This window comes from Astyanax mexicanus, chromosome 2 (assembly GCF_023375975.1).
Source record: "Astyanax mexicanus isolate ESR-SI-001 chromosome 2, AstMex3_surface, whole genome shotgun sequence".
In the NCBI taxonomy this organism is placed as follows: domain Eukaryota; kingdom Metazoa; phylum Chordata; class Actinopteri; order Characiformes; family Acestrorhamphidae; genus Astyanax; species Astyanax mexicanus.
The window spans coordinates 15558469-15576759 of record NC_064409.1 but is presented as its reverse complement, the minus strand read 5'-3'; the positions used below and the strand labels follow the sequence as shown (position 1 = coordinate 15576759).

The window sequence follows — 18291 nt, the reverse complement described above, 5'->3', positions numbered from 1 at the left end:
GTAACCTTCATTTACAGTTTTAAAAAAAAGAACCATCATTTGATTTTTTTTTGTATGGAAACAAAAGTGTTACTTTTATCAATTCACTATAATAGCAAAGCACTATATTTCTTTTTTTAACGCTCCTTGCATGATCCAGTCCAGTGTGATTGATTTAGAAGTTTTCTTTCTTAAAACAAAATAATGTAGTTTATAGACAACAGACAGCTTTAACTGAAGATAAATATTCTCATTAAATGCAATTCTGTGTCCTTCAAATATCCTTCTCTGCAGCAAAATCACTTAATATTTGCTAGATGAACACGTGCCTGCAGGGCCTGCTGCAGAAAGTTGCTATTTTTTTCTCATGTCTCCCCAAATTACTGTAACATATTATACATTCTGTTGTAAGCAGCCGGGATTGAAGATGCCATAAAAAATTAATCACTCTGATGTGTCTTAGAAAATCATCAGAGGCTTTAATGTCCTGTCGCCTCCAGAAGCCAAGCCAGTCCTTTGGATATCCATCTAAAGCACCTCGTCTACTAAAGAGAGAAAACTGCTTTTATAGCAATGTCTTGAATTATTATTATTATTATTATTATTATTATTATTATTATTATTATTATTATTATTATTATTATTATTATTATTATTATTATACAGTACCATTATCTTTTACCTTCTCATTCTCGTGGTTGACTGGTTGTTTAAATTATTTATATTCATGACAAAAAAATCACTCCTGCTACTGACACTCATTCCTGTTACAGAAACTTACTCCTGTTAATGGCACTCATTCCTGTTATTTTTTTATGTTTTAAGTAACAGGACTGAAAGTAACAGGAATTATTTTCTAGCATATAATTAATAAAACATGAAAAATAGCTAAATGCTGGCTATGCTAATAGCACAAGGACACTGAGCACATTGTAGTGATTTTCCCAAAATTTGTGTTTTAAAAATAAACAAATATCTAAGAATCTAAGAATTAATTTAGGTAACATAAAAGAGTGAGCTTGACCTCCTCAGTCAGAGTTACGATAAGATCAAATATACAGAAAAACAAAAGAGGGAACTTAATTTCTTCCTGTGATATTTGAAAGAATCAACTGATGTAATTTCCTGTTGTACATGTGACTTCCAGAATGTTACAGAATATTTTTTTTCAGATGGGTAATGTGTTAGGGTAACAAGACTGAGTGAAACACAGGGACACAACCAAAATGTGTATTTTAAAATTAAAATAAAAAAAATTTAAATTAAAAAATTATAGATTTATTTTGGAAAAAAATATATCTATATATATTTAAAGCATAGATGGGCTTTGGAGTCACACAACAACGCAAAAAAAATCTCATTTCGTGTGCACATTAATACATGTATTATATATATACATGTACATATACATATATATATATATATATATATATATATATATATATATATATATATATGTACATGTATATATATAATACATGTATAAATGTGCACACGAAATGAGATTTTTTTTGCATTGTTGTGTGATTGTTCGGGTGTTCGGGTGCTAACCCGGATTTGAACTCTGGAATGTCACTTATAATGTGATTTTTACATACATATATATATATATATATATATATATATATATATATATATATATATATATATATAGATATATATATATATATATATATATATGTATGTAAAAATCACATTATAAGTGACATACCAGAGTTCAAATCCGGGTTAGCACCCGAACATCCCTTTCAGACAGTTTCCTCTTGCGTCCACAGTTAATCCTGTTGGATGTGGTGCAATGTGCAATTAATGAAGATTGGCCACCAGGCTGCTCCAATTTAGCCCTGAAACCTCCCACACTAAAATGACAGTTGTTTCAGTTTCATTTGTTCAACCCCTGTATGTAACATACTGTCACATATAGGTCATACCTGATCACACCTAGGTAGAGGATATATAGTTCTTATTGGAATATACAAACAAATATACAAACCCAAGCAATACGTGAGTGTGAACCGTAAAAGCATAAAATGTTTTTTTTGTGGTTTGATTGGGAGGACAAGGCAATACTGATTCACATTTCCAATATAGGATTGTCCATTCCAGATACCTCAGAGCCCAGAGCAGTTGATACTGGACATGGTTAACACTAAGTTTTCTGTGAAATTTGCTATTGTAACTGCATGTTGTAGTGCATGACAAAGGTTTGACAAAGTTATCCAATGCTTATGCGCTTCTATCAACTCAGTTCTATTGTTAAATTATATTTTTTTCAGATAATGTGTGTAAAATTACAAAAGCTATTACAACAGTAGTGTGGCTTAATGCAACATCCAGTGAATTTTAAGTAGCTGTGCCTACAGGATATGTGCTAATTCTGTTGTCTTGCTCCTGTCATCCAGTAGAAGGTTAAAGTGCAAAGGGTCACTGCCATTACTGTCAAATGATGTACAGACTTCTCTGAAGCATGTCCTAATCATCAGGTGAAATGAGGAGAAAATTAATTCATGAGGATGCCCCCCATGACCCTACACCATGCTGCCCACATCCCCAAACCTTATATATAAATATATATATTCTCTCCTGGAATTATTTAATAACATGTTCTTACATACAGCCTGAACCAAAAACACTACTGGTACTGGTGTAGTCTACTAAAGTATTAATGGTACTTACTGCTTTAAAATAAGACTACCCTTATAAATAAAGGTTGCAGAATTTATGTGTAAATAAGTTTATTAATGTTATTAATTAGGTCAAAAATGGATTAAAATCATTAAAGACCAATCTGAGTCCGGTAGGATAGGTCTAAGTTAGGTGTTTAGTCAGTTAAGGGCAAGTTTAAGTCAGTTCATAAGTCAGTTCAGGGACAGTCTAAGTTTAGTCAGGTAAGGGAGAGTCTGTGTCAGCTCAATTCAGTTGGGGCAAATTGAGTTGGGTCACAAATCAGTCAAGAAACAGAGTCTGAAACATTTTTAGTCCGTTAAGGACAAGTCTAAGACAGTTAATAATTCAGTTAAGGGAGACTATGAGTCAGCTTACAAGTCAGTTGGGGCAAAATTGAGTTATTGACAAGTCTAAGTCAGTTAAGGGACAGTCTGAGTCAGCTCAAAAGTCAGTTAAGGGACAGTTTATGTTTAGTCAGTAAGTGAGAGTCTGAGTCAGCTCACAAGTCAGTTGAGACAAAATTAAGTTGGGTCGCAAATTAGTAGAAGTTTTTGTAATTTAAGGACACACTGTAAAAAGTGAAGCATGGAGCTGTTCATTCAAGCTAATAAATATGATTGAACACATAGTACAATTATTGACTTTATTGTGAAACTCAACCTTTTTGAATTTTGATGTGTCAATTTTGATTCAGACTAAATTAATTACAATTCTGAAGGAAATAAACCAAATGTTTTGGTTCCACTGAAATCATACTCGAAGAAAAGAGATAAGGATGTAATATTTTTAATTTGAATCAAACATGAATTGCGCATGCGCACTGTGGAGCACGGGAGAAGTTGTAGAGAAGTGCTTCAGAGCACTGAGGGAGAGAGGGAGAAAGTGCCTGAACGCGCTCGCGAGAGAGAGAATGAGAGAGGGAGAAAGTGCCTGAACGCGCTCGCGAGATAGCAACGCATGCTTATGGTATTGTGGCGTCGGGACTGGAGGGGGGGCGGAAGGAATTATGGGAGCTCACCCTGTTGGGGGAAGTGGGTGTTTTTCTGCGTGTTTATGTTACTGTTTATCCCAGAGTTTCATGTCATGTTTTATTATCACTGTTCTAGTATTATTCATGTAGTTATCAGTAATGTGGTTGTTTTGTGTAAGTGCCTCACCCTTTGTGTGTTTTCTGTGTGTGGGAGTGGGGTTAGCTGCGTTGGAGCTGTAGTTAGTTTCACTTTCAAAAGTGGAATCCCATGTAAATCCAGCTCTTAGTGTCCTCCTCAGAGCAAAATAAAAAGAGCAAGAGAGCACTGAAACGAATCTCGCTGGTAATCCGTCCTCTTCCACGCCACAGTAACTTTTGGAACTTCTGAATATGCTGCCATGTTTTTTTTTTTTAAGTTCGGTTCAATTTAAATGTATTAGTTTGGTTCCGAAACTGAAATGTAAAGAATTTAACTTGGATCAAGGTGAATAATTAATATTGGGTCGAGTGAAGTAATATGGTTTATGTCAAAATAAAATAATCAGGTTGTAACAATTGACTTTATTTAGATTGAGTGAAGTCAAATAGTTTAGATGCAACAAATGGACATCAATTTTTTTAATTTGAGCAGGGCTACACTTTTTACAGTGCAAGTCTAAGTCAGCTCATAAGTCATTTACGAGAGAGTCTAAGTTAATTCAGTTAAGGGAGAGTCTAAGTCAGTTCATCAGTCAGTTAAGGGAGAGTCTAAATTAATTCAGTTAAGGGAGAGTCTAAGTCAGTTCATAAGTCAGTTGGGGCCAAATTAAGTTGGGTCGCAAATCAGTCAGGGGAGTCAGAGAAGTTTTTAGTCAGTTAAGGACAAGTCTAAGTAAGCTCATAAGTCAGTTAAGGGGCAGTCTAACTTTAGTCAGTTAAGCGAAATATTAAACTGATATTCTATATTTTTTTTATAATTTTATATTCTGTATTATTATTCTTGGCATCATAGCTGAATAATAATAGGTTTTACGTTTAGTTCATATATCTTCATCTTATGCACGTTTTAGGCTCATTCAATTCAATGTTTTATACAGAGTCCATTATTGCAGAGCCAAGCTTACCAAGATTTACCTCTCACATAGATCAGACCTGTAATTGGTGTGGTGATCTTACATGTTCTGGGCATGCCACAAACTCCAGTCTTATTGGATCTCTATTTTCAAAATATTGTCCAAAATCACCAATGTCAACATATCACCATCTCCTTTTATCACAATGTTTTAAATCTGTATTCCAGCTTGCAACAAAGTTCTTATCAATCACATATTATGGCTTTTGCTTCCCTTATAGCCAGGCATAGAATATTATTACAGTGGAATTTACAGTTATAAGCACCATTTTTTGGCTTCTGGCTCACAGACATGATGATGTTTTTGAAGTTAAAAAAAAAGTTTACTTTGTGTGGATCTACACACAATTTTTTTCTTGTTGAAAAAACTTAAATTATATGTATATTTAGAATTTCTGTGAGACCTCCCCACGTATTGAGTATGAAGGTCTATTTTCTGGTCTATTTGCATACATAGGATGCACCAGATTATAAGGCGCATAGTAAAAATGAATACTGAAAGTGAACAAGGATGTCACCATGTTTACTTTTTAATTCAGCAGGTCTCGCTGCTGGGGGCACCTAAGTAAATAAAACTTTTGTTCTTAAACAAAACCTTTTCATTCCAAGTTAAACAAGTGCTGGATATTAATCTACACAGATTTCTCTGTTGAAAACTTTATTTATATTATTTGGGTGAGTAAATCGCTTCCATTTATGTACAGTAAGCTTAGAATTACAGAATTTTGTCCAAGGGTGAGCAAGTGCTTAGCCAGCCATAGTTAGCAGCGCTAGCCAGCTGTGGTTAGCAGCACTAGCTAGCCCTGGTTAGCAGCGCTACACAGTTGTGGTTGGCAGTGCTAGCTAGCTTCATTTAGCAGCGCTAGCTAATTGTAGTTAGCAGCGCTACCTAGCCCCGGTTAGCAGTGCTAGCCATCTATGGTTAGCAGTGTTAGCCAGTTGGGGTTAGTGGCTGTATGTATAGTATAATGCAGGTTTAAATGTTTTTTTATGACTGTATACTTTGTAATTTCTAAAACTATTACATCCAGTATGGGAAGGGGGTGAGGGGTTGTTGTGGTGTTTACTGTATATTGTGAAAATTTTAGAATAAAAGTACAAAAAATAATTGTAACCAGTATTTTTATAATATATATTTTATAAAAAATATGTTTTAACTGGTTATTAATGATTCTTAAAGCATTTATAACGCAATAAATAATGGCTAATAAACTAATTTTAATAATGTATGAATTCTGTATTATTAAGGGTAGTCTTATTTTGAAGTGGTAGTGTATAAAAAAGTAGAAACTGAATTCAGGGTGCTTCCAGAGTCTCAGGAAAGAGAGCACAGCCTCTGAGATGATTAATATTTCAGTATGTGTTCTTTCCTCTGCACTCCCGCCTTCGATGCTGAGTGTTCTTGATTAATTGCCCTTTCTAAAACTGTAACGGTCCACGTCTCCGGGGACTATAGGCTCTACTCCACCTCATCGTTAAGCTGTTTGGATAAATATAGGGCAGGATTTCTGAACTGGAGATGCATAAGCTCGAGTGAGTTCCGCCGTGTGTTGGATTGCTATCTTCCTAGCGAGTGGCTTCCTAGTCGGCTTTGTTTGCTCACAAGAGGAGAAGTGGATGAATATAAAGAGAGAATATAAAGGGCGTACAGAGCTATACATGTGTTGTGCACGGCACAGCGAGCGTGCTCAGTGGGGACCGGTGCCGTAGTTTGTTTTGTAATCAGAACTGGCTGCACAGAACAATGTGCATGTGTATGTTAGGCGTATAGATCTGCACATAACCTTCAGCCCATCGCTGGCTTTTAGAAAGAAGTAGAAATAAGCCTAACGTCAAACGCTAGCTTTTATAATTCAGCAGCTTGCCATCTCCACAAGGTTCTGAGTGATGGTGCATGCTCAATACACATATATATTCTCAGACTAGAACCTTGTTCGATATCATATTCAAACAAAGTAAAAAAGCAGCAATCTGTATTTCAATGTAGCTGTAATGCTACACTGTAAACCCACAAATAGTTATAGGTATAGAACTATAAATTTTGCTATTTATAGGTATATGTTTAAGTAAAATCAACATGGTTGTTGTAATCTGTAAACCGTAGTCAATTTTTCTTTCAAATTCCAAATTAAAATATTCAATTAGAGCAATTATTTGCAATAATAAAATAACAAAAAAATACAGAGATTTCAGGCCCCAAATAATGCAAAGAAAACAAGTTCATATTCATAAAGTTTTAAGTTCAGAAATTAATATTTGATGCAATAACCCTGGTTTTTATTCACAGTTTTCATGCATCTTGGCATGTTCTCCTCCACCAGTCTTACACACTGCTTTTGGATAACTTTATGCCTGCACTCCTGGTGCAAAAAAATCAAGCAGTTCAGCTTGGTTTGATGGCTTGTCATTTTGATAGCAAATCCTGGCTCTTTTTTTGGTATGGGATGGATCTTTATCCATAAACACTATGTTGAATGTTGATTGATATTGATATTGATATTGATCTCTCAATATATATCAACCAAATATGGCTAGCTTCCTTATTTATACTCTCTGAGAGGAGGCAACATGAATACATATACCAATGTGCCCATGCATGATGTTTCAGATAAAGATTCATTCACTTTACAGACAGATACATTTCTTAAATTCCAGATTGTGAATTATCATGACCAAAAAATCGAAATTGATTAATAAAGCTTGCAATATAAACATAGTCTCAGACTAATTACAAAGTCTCGCAGGACACTATAGGATTTAAACTCTTTCAGACCCTACATCCATTACAATGAACATCATGTATTTTCTTTATTTGTAAATGTTTTGTTGCACATAACAATATTTGAGAGCTGTTGTCCATCAGAATAGACCATGAACCAGCCAACAAACAAGTTTATAAACCAGTGAAAGAGTAGCTTGATCCCGCCCACTGCAAGAACACTGAAAAAACAGTAAACAGCTATGTTTTATTAATTAAATGTGATTTAGAACACTTTTTAATCATGTTCTTTTACTTAATAAAATAAAAAAGGTCAATATGAAATAAAAAAAAAACACATGCAACGCTTCTAATGCAGTGGAAATAAAAAAATAAATAAAAAAACGATTAAATATTTTAGATAAATGGATAATTGGATAAATTTGCTATGTACTGTAGATTTTATAGTAGAATATTAGAGTCTTTCTTTTGTGCATTACAGACAGAAAAAAGCATTATTATTTTTTTTGTTACATCATTTATATTACTGAAGATAATTAAGGTCTGAAAGGGTTAAGTTGACTTTAATTTTTTTTTTTTTTTACAGTGAACATGGTAGCCGGTTTTGATATAATGGTCAACAGGTGTAGGTATAAACTAGTAACCATTTCTAATTAATTTCTAACAAAAAATGCAGATAAAAAAAAACTCATGAATAATGAAAACTTCCTCAGCTGATCAGATGGCAGCGAGATCAGCCTCCGCAGGCGGTCCACAGCACCAATAACAAGCACAGTAACAACAGTTTCCATTTTCACCTGGTGAGACAGGAAAGAAATTAGACTGTCAGCATCACTTTGGAGTGAACATGGAGCAAAGGGCGCCTTGTTGACGCTAAATGGAAACTTTGACAGGTGGAGAGATGGCCTTCTGTCAAACCCTGCCACTATCTATTGCTGAAACAATCAGATCATGATCCAGATCCTCGGCTTACCGCGTCTGAGAAAACGTACATGTAGCAGCTCCAGATACATGGCTTTTATTTAGCATTTCCAGCAGGGAGGCTGAAAACAGATGAAGTCGAAGAACTACTGTAAGATAAAGATGAGAACGGGGGTTTTAGATTGATGACATAGATGAACCTGTTTTGGTTCCCTAAGGAGCTTTTGAGGATTCCAGTGAAATGTTCTCTACAGAGCCAAAAGTAGTTTTTTTTTTAACTCTTAGGTTTTAAGAGTATTGGAAATTTGGACACTTCTGGAAACACTTCAATTTCTCATCATTTGCCATATCAGCTTGACTCCATGCCAATCCTCCATTCCTCTTACAATAATGGACAATGGATTTGTTATTTGGCCCAGATATGGGGTCCTATTTTAGCAATCACGCTTGTGTAGCTGGAGTTTAGGGCATGTTTGTGTCTTTGCTATCATAAGAACAGGAAAAGTACACCTATTTAAACAATGCAGGCAAAAGGCATAAACAAAAATTGAATGTTGACGGGGTGTTTTTTTTTCCTTGAAGTATATTGAATATGTTAATACTGTGATTTGATTGATTGATAGTGTCTCCCTTATTACTTTATTTTATTGTTTCTGTTATGGGTTGTACTAATAAAATAATGTAGTTCCTGTTCTTTTTATCTTTTTTTCAGTGATGGAAAATAGAATGTACGTCATTAACCTCCCCTGTCTCTCTGTTGCACTGGATGTGACTTTAGTTTCTGCCTTCTGTCTCATTTTTCTGCGCGTTTTTGGGCTAAGGGTAAATTTTTCCAGCCGTGTCCCAATTCACTAGCCGGCGCAGCGGTAGTGTATTGGACAGCGACCCTGATGACACGGGTTCGATCCTGCGTGAGGAGCGGTGTGTTTATTTACTTATTTTTTCCTTTCTTATTGGGTTTGCCTGCTTTGAGATCAACTGTTATGCTATTGGGTTCAACAAGCTTTTGGGCTGGAGAGCTTCTAAAACAGATTTTTTTTTGTGGCCCGCCACCTAATGGCTTGGAAAATATCTGGTCCACGGCCAAACTTAATTGCCGACTCTGCCAGTGAAAGAGCTCTAATCCATTCCTTTTTTCATGAATTCCACAAGACCCACAAGAATTAGACCAGACAGACTAGCCTACACTCTTGAAAGAAATCTAAACTTGATCCTGACCTCACTACCCACAAAGAAGTTTTCAGTTTCATAAGTAAATATTTGTTTGTAGAAAATGCACTTTGCAAAATAATTTTTTGTCTTGCAAGTTTCCCTTCTTTGATTTTCCAATAAAATGCAAATATATATTCTGTCCTTAAAACTCACTCACTCACAAGCACAAGCCCATAGAGCAGTGTACAGTGTGCAGGGTTTGGGTGATAATGCGACAGATAAACAGAGCTAAAAACTTTGCGTCGTTTTTCTGAAGTAAGGAACAATTTAAAACTCAATTCACCTCTCAGCCTGTAAATAGACAAGCACTTCCACAGCTCCAGCCCGGCTGTATGTGATGGGGACTGCAGTGAAACAGTTGTTTTCATTCTTCTGTAAATTGCTGTGTCCTCTTTATTTTCAGGAACTGTATCTCCTGTCTGTGGATTGACATGTCTATGCTCCATCCAAAATCTCTGCTCTTGTGTGGCTCCTGCTGTGACCTCTGAAGAAAGTTTTCAGATGCTGTTGAGCAAAACGTATGATTTAAGAAAAATGCTTAAAATGTCAGTGTGCATTATTAACCTTGAATGTTTATGTAATAAGTCAATTATGGTCCAGCAATTTTATAGAACAGGAAAAATCTGATCTCGAAGATCTCAATCATTTTGAGTATGACCTTTGCATGAATTTTTATGACCCTAGAGTATTGTACTTGAATCTGGTCTCACTCAAAATTGTTCTTGAGACCATAAAACCAGTGGTCTCATATTAGTGGTGTCAATACAAGTATATACTTGTATGGTTGAGGGGAGATAAAACAAGTGATTGGCACTGGAATAAAGAATGCAGGATAAATTGGATAGAGGATTTATTTTTTACTTTATTATAAACATCTCAGCTTTATGAGGATTTCTGAATTAAAACTTAATTTGCTGAGTATAAAAGTGCTTTTCACACTTTTATTTGGTTTCAATGGTCTATATTAGTTGATTTTTTATACTTGCAGTGTTTTCTCTCTCTGTTTCATTTGGTTTTAAACAGGCATTAACCGAAACACACCAAAATGTGCACCAAAGAAACACACTAGAACATTGTGTCCTCTGATTGGTCTTTTTAACACAGTGTTTTCAGTGGGATGTGCAGCGCAGCTGTATTAAATGAAGTGTTGCAGCTGCAAGGAGTGAACGCTGCACATGCCGTGCTCTTAGTGTGTAAACAGCATAAGGCAGCGGAGACAGTGTTTGTTCATAGCAGTATTTTATCTGGCTAATATATCAGATTAAACTGTGCCTTACCAGCATTTTAGCTCAACAAAAATAAATGTCAGTATTAGTGATCACATTCTCACCAAAAGTGAACCACTCCAGAAAAAAAGTGCGTTGGGCGAGGGCAGGGCAGATTAAGGCCAAAGTTGGGTTCAAACTTGGTGGCATAATTTATTGCATTAAAAAATAACAATGTGTTACTGATTCCAAATTAATTGTGTGCATTAATGCTTTAATGTTGACAGCCCTAAATAAAACCTTTAACTTTCAATTAAGTTGATGTAAAAACGGTTTATTTCAGGTCTTTTTGGGGAATTTCTATTGGTCCATTCAACAAAATTTTGAAACAGTGTAAGGGTTCATATTATGTACTAAACTAAAAATGGACAAAAATGGACAGAAATGTTTTTCATTGAACAGCAACAAAACTAAAGTTACTCAAATCTGATATTAATAGGTCTGATTTGATGTGTCTACAGAACTATGATGTGTCACATTAAAGCAAAAATCTGATTTGAACCTGGTAATGTGACTATAGCTTTAGAATAGTAGGACCAGCATTTGATCAGTGGAATTCTACCTTACAGATTACAATAAACGCACATTTTAAAGAACATTTTATATATATATTTTTTTATATTCCAATATCTTTCATTTGATTAAACTTGCTCTTATTCCATAGAGATTTCAGTACCCAATTGTACGTCAAACATTATTTAAACCATTGTATTTAACTCGAGACGTGTGAGGATATGAGTGAGCGGTGGAGGAACAGTGTAATGTTTTAAAGTTACAGCATTAGAGATCAGAGAGTAATCTCTTAATCGTATGTGCTCCTTTCACCCTCTTCAGTGAAATATGACAAGGGTGTTAAACAAGATCTCAATACGATTTAAAATGAAGAAGTGGAAATAAATGAAAGAATGAGCAGACTATCATCATTTCCTCCTCTTTTTTTTGAGTCGGATGCTGTTCAGGCTCTTTGTTTCGCTCAGCAGACTGAGCTTTTGTTCCCTGCACGCTCCTCGCTGAAGATTAAAATTTGATGGTGGTCAAGGAGCTAATTGAACAAATGCTGCTGTAATGAAATGAGAATGTATTAGGATATCGTATAATGATCCTATTGTGCTGCCTCATGCTGACTGACTAAAAATATATCTTATGCTTTGATGGATCCTCAGATGCTGGTCTAAGCAGCAGCAGTGCAGGCTAACCTCCAGTGGCTGTGAAAAATCAGCAAATTGTACTCAGCGGTAATCAATACCTGTAGACGAGTCATATAATAACAGAGTAATGCTCGGATGGACAGTTAGATTGTGCAAACATAATATACAACTAATCAATGATCAGTTATATTGAGGATTGAGGAAAGAATTGACCATTTATGTGTTTGAAAAAAAAAACAATACTGGCCTGGGCATTTCACAACACACTGTAAACCCTTACGTTGTTTGAACTCAAGTGATTTAAGTCTGTTTTTTTACAGTTAGTTTTTTGAGTTAGGTGAACATTTGTGGGCACATATAAACATCCAAACTGAGGTCTTCCAGTAAACCAGGGTGATATTAGCTTGCTTTAATACGGTACTCTGAAGGTCGAAAGAGCGAGCGATTAGCCTGGTTAGCAGCTAATGCTAATACTGCTCCAGCAGTGGTAGCCGGGGTTAGCAGCAGGCTACAGGCCAATAATACTCACCTCTGAACAGTGAAAGAGCTGGTAAAATTCATACATAGGACGTACTGGCGATTTTTGGGAAAATTAAAGGATTTTAAGTGAGCCTATTAGTGCGAAAAATACAGTACTTCAGAGCAGACCTTTTAGCACAAATTTACTGTCCTTTACCTGTTTTTTTTTTTTTTTTTTTTCATTTCACAAATCCCCCTTTGTCCAACAGCTACCAGATTGAATGTACTCCTTCAGGGCAGATCTGTCTGATTATTTTATATTTCACCTAATTTTATCCATTATTTTAGATTTAGATAATGCAAACATAATATACAACTAATCAATGATCAGTTATATTGAGGTTTGAGGAAAGAATTGACCATTTATGTGTCTGAAAAAAAAAAAACAATACTGGCCTGGGCATTTCACAACACACTGTAAACCCAAACAGTGTTTGAGCTCAAATGATTTAAGTCTGTTTTTTTACAGTTTATTTTTTTGAGTTAGTCGAACATTTGTGGGCACATATATACATCCAAACTGAGATCTTTGAGTTATACCAACTTATAAAACCTGAGTTTAGTCTGTTGCCATTAACAGCTTCTTTTCCATTGGCTTCTGTCACAATCTATTTGCATAGTGGGTGTGTCCAACAGTTTCTGACTAACACTCACCATCAATGTGTAGTAGTGATTCCCCCTGGGCTCCCTTAGAAATAAATCAACTTCCCCTTTAGTTGTAATAACTTGATGTTTTCATATATGCTAATTCAGGTTTTCACTTCCCTCTACTTAAAAAAAAAAAGAGCAAATTGTCTGCCTTAAAAAAAGTTACTTAAAAACTCAACTTATCTGGTCTTACAATATAACAAAAATAAAAAAAATTAAATAAACTTTCCCTTTAGTTGTAATAACTTGATGTTCTAAGTTATGCTAACTTAAGTTTTACTTATCCATTACTTAACCTTTTTAAGGCAACTTTTTTAGGTTTCCTCAATTTTTTTTTACAAATTCAACTTCCAGGCTTACAGTGCAGATATTTAACCAAATATGAATTTATGATGCTGTACAACCCCAAATAAAAAAAAAAACACAGAGTTTTTCTTAAACCTTAGCCCATGTTTGTAATAATTCTTCTTTTGTTGGTCCTTTCTGTCCTGTTTTGTGTTCTTGCTTTGTGTTTTCCCTTTCTTCCTCAACAAGTTCTCTTTAAGCACATGGTTCTCTTTTGTTCCTCTTATTGTCTCCTCCCAAGCCCCGCTTCATCTTTAGTGTCCCACCTGTCGTATTTGTAACCCCACCTCCTCGTTTTCTTCCCCAGGTGTTTCTTCTCCTTGTCTGTCTGTACATATACAGCTCTGAAAAAAAAATACGAGACCACTTCAGTTTCTGAATCAGTTTATATGATTTTGCTATTTATAGGTAGATGTTTGAGTAAAATGAACATTGTTGTTTTATTCTATAAACTACAAACAACATTTCTTAACATTTCTCAACATTTCAAATAGAAATATTGTCATTTAGCGCATTTTTTGTTTACAGAAAATGAGAAACGGCTGGAAAAACAAAAAAGATCTCAAATCCCAGATCTCAAATAATGCAAAGAAAACAAGTTCATATTCATAAAGTTCCTAAACTGAGGAACCTTGAGTGTTTTAGTAAACCAGGGTGATATTAGTTCAAAGGGGCTTGTTTTAACACGGTACTCTGAAGATCGAAAGAGCGAGCGATTAGCCTGGTTAGCGGCTAATGCTAATACTGCTCCAGCAGTGGTAGCTGGGGTTAGCAGCAGGCTACAGGCCAATAATGCTCACCTCTAAACAGTGAAAGAGCTGTCGCTGACTGGTAAAATTCATACATAAGGCGCACTGGCGATTTTTGGGGAATTTTTTTAAGGAATTTAAGTGAGCCTGTTAGAGGGAAAAATACAGAATTTCAGAGCAGACCTTTTAGCACAGATTTACTGTCCTTTACCTGTTTTTATTTATTTATTTATTTTTTTCATTTCTCAAATCCCCCTTTGTCCAACAGCTACCAGATTGAAAGTACTCCTTCAGGGCAGATCTGATTATTTTATATTTCACCTAATTTTATCCATTATTTTGTCGCATTTTTGTCTTAATAAAGAACAGAAAGAGATGATAGCTTAGCCTCTGATAGAATATGCATAACACTAAAGAAGCTGTGTGCAAGTCTTGCAGGAGCTGCTCTATTTTTATGCCATTTATCATATCTCTCCAGTCCTCTTTCTTTTTGTCATTGCAGAGTTCTATTTTTTCTATTTCCCCCTCTGGATACAGAACTGAATTAAAGGAATAGAGGAAGAGAGTTACATTAATAAGAGTTTATTCAGAGAAGACAATTCCCTCTGGTTCCTTCAGAAGTGCTTCTGAATTCTTCGCTCACAACTGTCATTTACTTCCCTCAAGATTTCTACAAATTGAGTATCATTTTTTCTCGCACACTCGAGTATATTGACTGGATATTTGATGAATTGTAAAAGTAGGCCCTCGAAAATTGATTCTGTGAGGTGTTTTATCATATTGTTCTGTTCAGACAGTAAAACATAAATATAAGGATGTATGTGTTCACCATGTGGGTGTAGATTGTTTTAAGCAGACTAAAGCACTTTATTACAACATGCCATCATCACCTACAGCTCTGGAAAAAAATATATACAATTTTGTCTGAATTTGCTATTTATAGGTATATATTAGTGTAAAATGAACATTGTTGTTTTATTGGGTTTTTTGTATTGTTTTATTGTTTTTTTGTTGTTTTACAGCTCTGGAAAAAAGAGTCCACCTAAAAATGATGAGTTTTTTTTTTTATTTTACCAAATTTAAAACCTCTGGAATATAATCAAGAGGAAGATGGATGATCACAAGCCATCAAACCAAACTGAACTGCTTGAATTTTTGCACCAGGAGTGCAGGCATAAAATTATCCAAAAGCAGTGTGTAAGACTGGTGGAGGAGAACATGCCAAGATGCATGAAAACTGTGATTAAAAACCTGGGTTATTCCACCAAATATTGATTTCTGAACTCTTAAAACTTTATGAATATGAACTTGTTTTATTTGCATTATTTGAGGTCTGAAAGCTCTGCATCTTTTTTGTTATTTTGGCCATTTCTCATTCTCTGCAAATAAATGCTCTTAATGACAATATTTTTATTTGTAATTTGGAAAAAAAATATTGTCTGTATTTTTATAGAATAACACAACAATGTTTATTTTACTCAAACATATACATATATTTGCTATAAATAGCAAAATCAGAGAAGCTGATTCAGAAACTGAAAATGAATTGTTCTCCAGAGCTGTATGTGCAGCCCCAGTCTCATCTCTCTTTTCTCCTCCAGCATATTAATGCAGACTGTTTGTGATGTTCAGATTAATTTCTAGTCTTTGTTTGTTTCAGAAAAGGCACAGCTGGAGCTCTAACTAGAACACCTAGCCTGAAATACGGGCAGTGGCAGTTCCATGAACCAGGCCTGATAAAGTCTGCACTAATTAATTATGTGCATAATGTAACGTAGCATGAATGATGAATGTCTGCTGGGACTGAGAATGGGGTTACAGCTGTCATTGGATCTTTCGGGCTTGTGGCTGCAGAAGTCAAACTGAAAGCTTAGTCATCGTGCCTTCATTTCTCATCTATGTTTGGGGAAGAAAACTCTGGTTGACATCAATATATTATTCTGCTATCAGAACGCCACAGATAATACTTTTCACTGCTGGCTGTGGAGGGTTTCATACTGTACCAACATGAGACAAAAGTCATTTTTCAGTGGCTTGTGAGGCAGACATTGTATCCAACAGAATATGCTGCACTGGTGTTGATAGCTAAGTTGAAATAAATTGAAAATGCAGAGGAAAATAATTTTACTAGGGATAGAAGTATTAATTGGCCGATTTTCAGGCCAAAAATGCAATATTTCCAGTCAGTCCTAGATGCAGTTCTTGACTCAACATTTAAAAGTTAATATGGACCTTGCACATGGCTGCAGATACCCAGGGATGAAATCCTTTCCATGTGCCGAGCAACAGACAGACAGTTAAATATTTGTAGAATGTGTAAAACTTACATGTCTTGCATGGGAACCAAAGTAAAGACATTTAACACCACTAACCACTAACCAGTCTCTCAAGAGTACATCTCTCAGCCCGGTACAGTCTGTAACAGGACACCAACTAACCACATACCCCTCTATAGAACATGTGGCTTGTATGGGCAGCCTACTAGGAAACCAGCCAGGGAGATATCTGAGTTTGGCTTTCATACTCTTTAGATCCACTGAACACATCAACAAGATGGCAATAGACGGACTCCATTAATGTTTAAACTTTATTTTATTCCTAAAAGAGGAGCAGAACAGACCTCAAGGCTTTTCTCTCTTCAGTAAAAGCTGTGGAGGCTAAGGAGGTCTTAATTCCTCAGAAAACACTCAACTAAACCCTTTTGCCTCAAAAAAAAGAGGTAGGATAGGTAGGTTGGCAATACTTCGCTAAGTCAGAGAAAAGCCAGCAAAGATATACAAATTAAGCTTTGATACTCTTTAGACCCACTGAGCACGTCAGCAAACAGCCAACAGACAGACTTCATTAATGTTCAGACTTCCATTTTGTTCCAAAAATACGGGCAGAACAGACCTAAAGGCTTTTCTTCTCTTCTTCAGTAAAAGCTGTAAAGGCTGAGGAGGCCTTAATTCCTCAGAAAACACTCAACTAAACCCTTTCGCCTTAAAAATAGGAGGCAAGGTTTTGGTTCAGTTTCAACTGTGGTAGGTTGGCAATACTTCGCTAAGTCAGAGACAAGCTGAAGGGGTTTAAATGGTTTAATACTCAAAGAAACACTGAAGGAACATAATAACAATAACTAATACATCATTTTATTTTTCTAATAAAATGGAGCTCTAGTGGACTGTGCTTATTCAATAAGGCAGACTTCTCACACAGCCAGCAAAGATATACGAGTTTAGCTTTGACACTCTTTAGACCCACTGAGCACAACAGCAAACAGCTAACAGACAGACTCCATTAATGTTTAAACTTCCTCTTATTCCAAAAATACGGGCAGAACAGACCTAAAGGCTTTTCATCTCTTCTTCAGTAAAAGCTGTAAAGGCTGAGGAGGTCTTAATTCCTCAGAAAACACTCAACTAAACCCTTTCGCCTTAAAAATAGGAGGCAAGGTTTTGGTTCCGTTTCAACTGTGGTAGGTTGGCAATACTTTGCTAAGTCAGAGACAAGCTGAAGGGGTGAAAAAAAAACACAGAAACAACATAACAATAACTAATACCTCATTTTATTTTTCTAATAAAATGGATTTCTAGTGGACTGTGCTTATTCAATAAGGCAGACTTCTCACACAGCCAGCAAAGATATACGAGTTTAGCTTTGATACTGAGCACATCAGCAAACAGCCAACAGACAGACTCCATTAATGTTCGGACTTCCTTTTATTCCAGAAAGAGAGGCCAAAACAGACCTGAAGGCTTTTCTCTTCTTCAGTAAAGCTGCGTAGGCCGCGCAGGCCTGCATTCCTCAGAAAAAAAAAAACACTCAGCCGATCCTCTCGGCCTCAAAAGAGCAGAGAGGCGAAACTTTGATTGGGTGTGTATACTAATGGATCGCAGACACCGGTCTGGCCACTCCGTCTACCAAAGCAGGTGATTCATGTCGGCCGTCAATAGAACAGATGCCACTGTGTGAGGCAGGGCCTGCGTTCTCCGAGCAGACGTCTCTATGGCAACGCGGGGGCGCTCAGACGGGCCGTGAAAGGCAATGACAATTAAA

At 35.9% G+C, this 18291-nt stretch overlaps 1 protein-coding gene across 1 annotated transcript in view; it reads left to right on the top strand.

Annotated features, from left to right (window-relative positions):
- Positions 1–8781: 8781 nt before the first annotated feature.
- Positions 8782–18291, top strand: part of terfa (telomeric repeat binding factor a) — a 285122-nt gene continuing 275612 nt past the window's right edge. The window contains exon 1 of the mRNA XM_049473501.1: positions 8782–8793. The gene's annotated coding sequence lies outside the window, so the exon portion shown is untranslated. The remainder of the gene's footprint in view (positions 8794–18291) is intronic.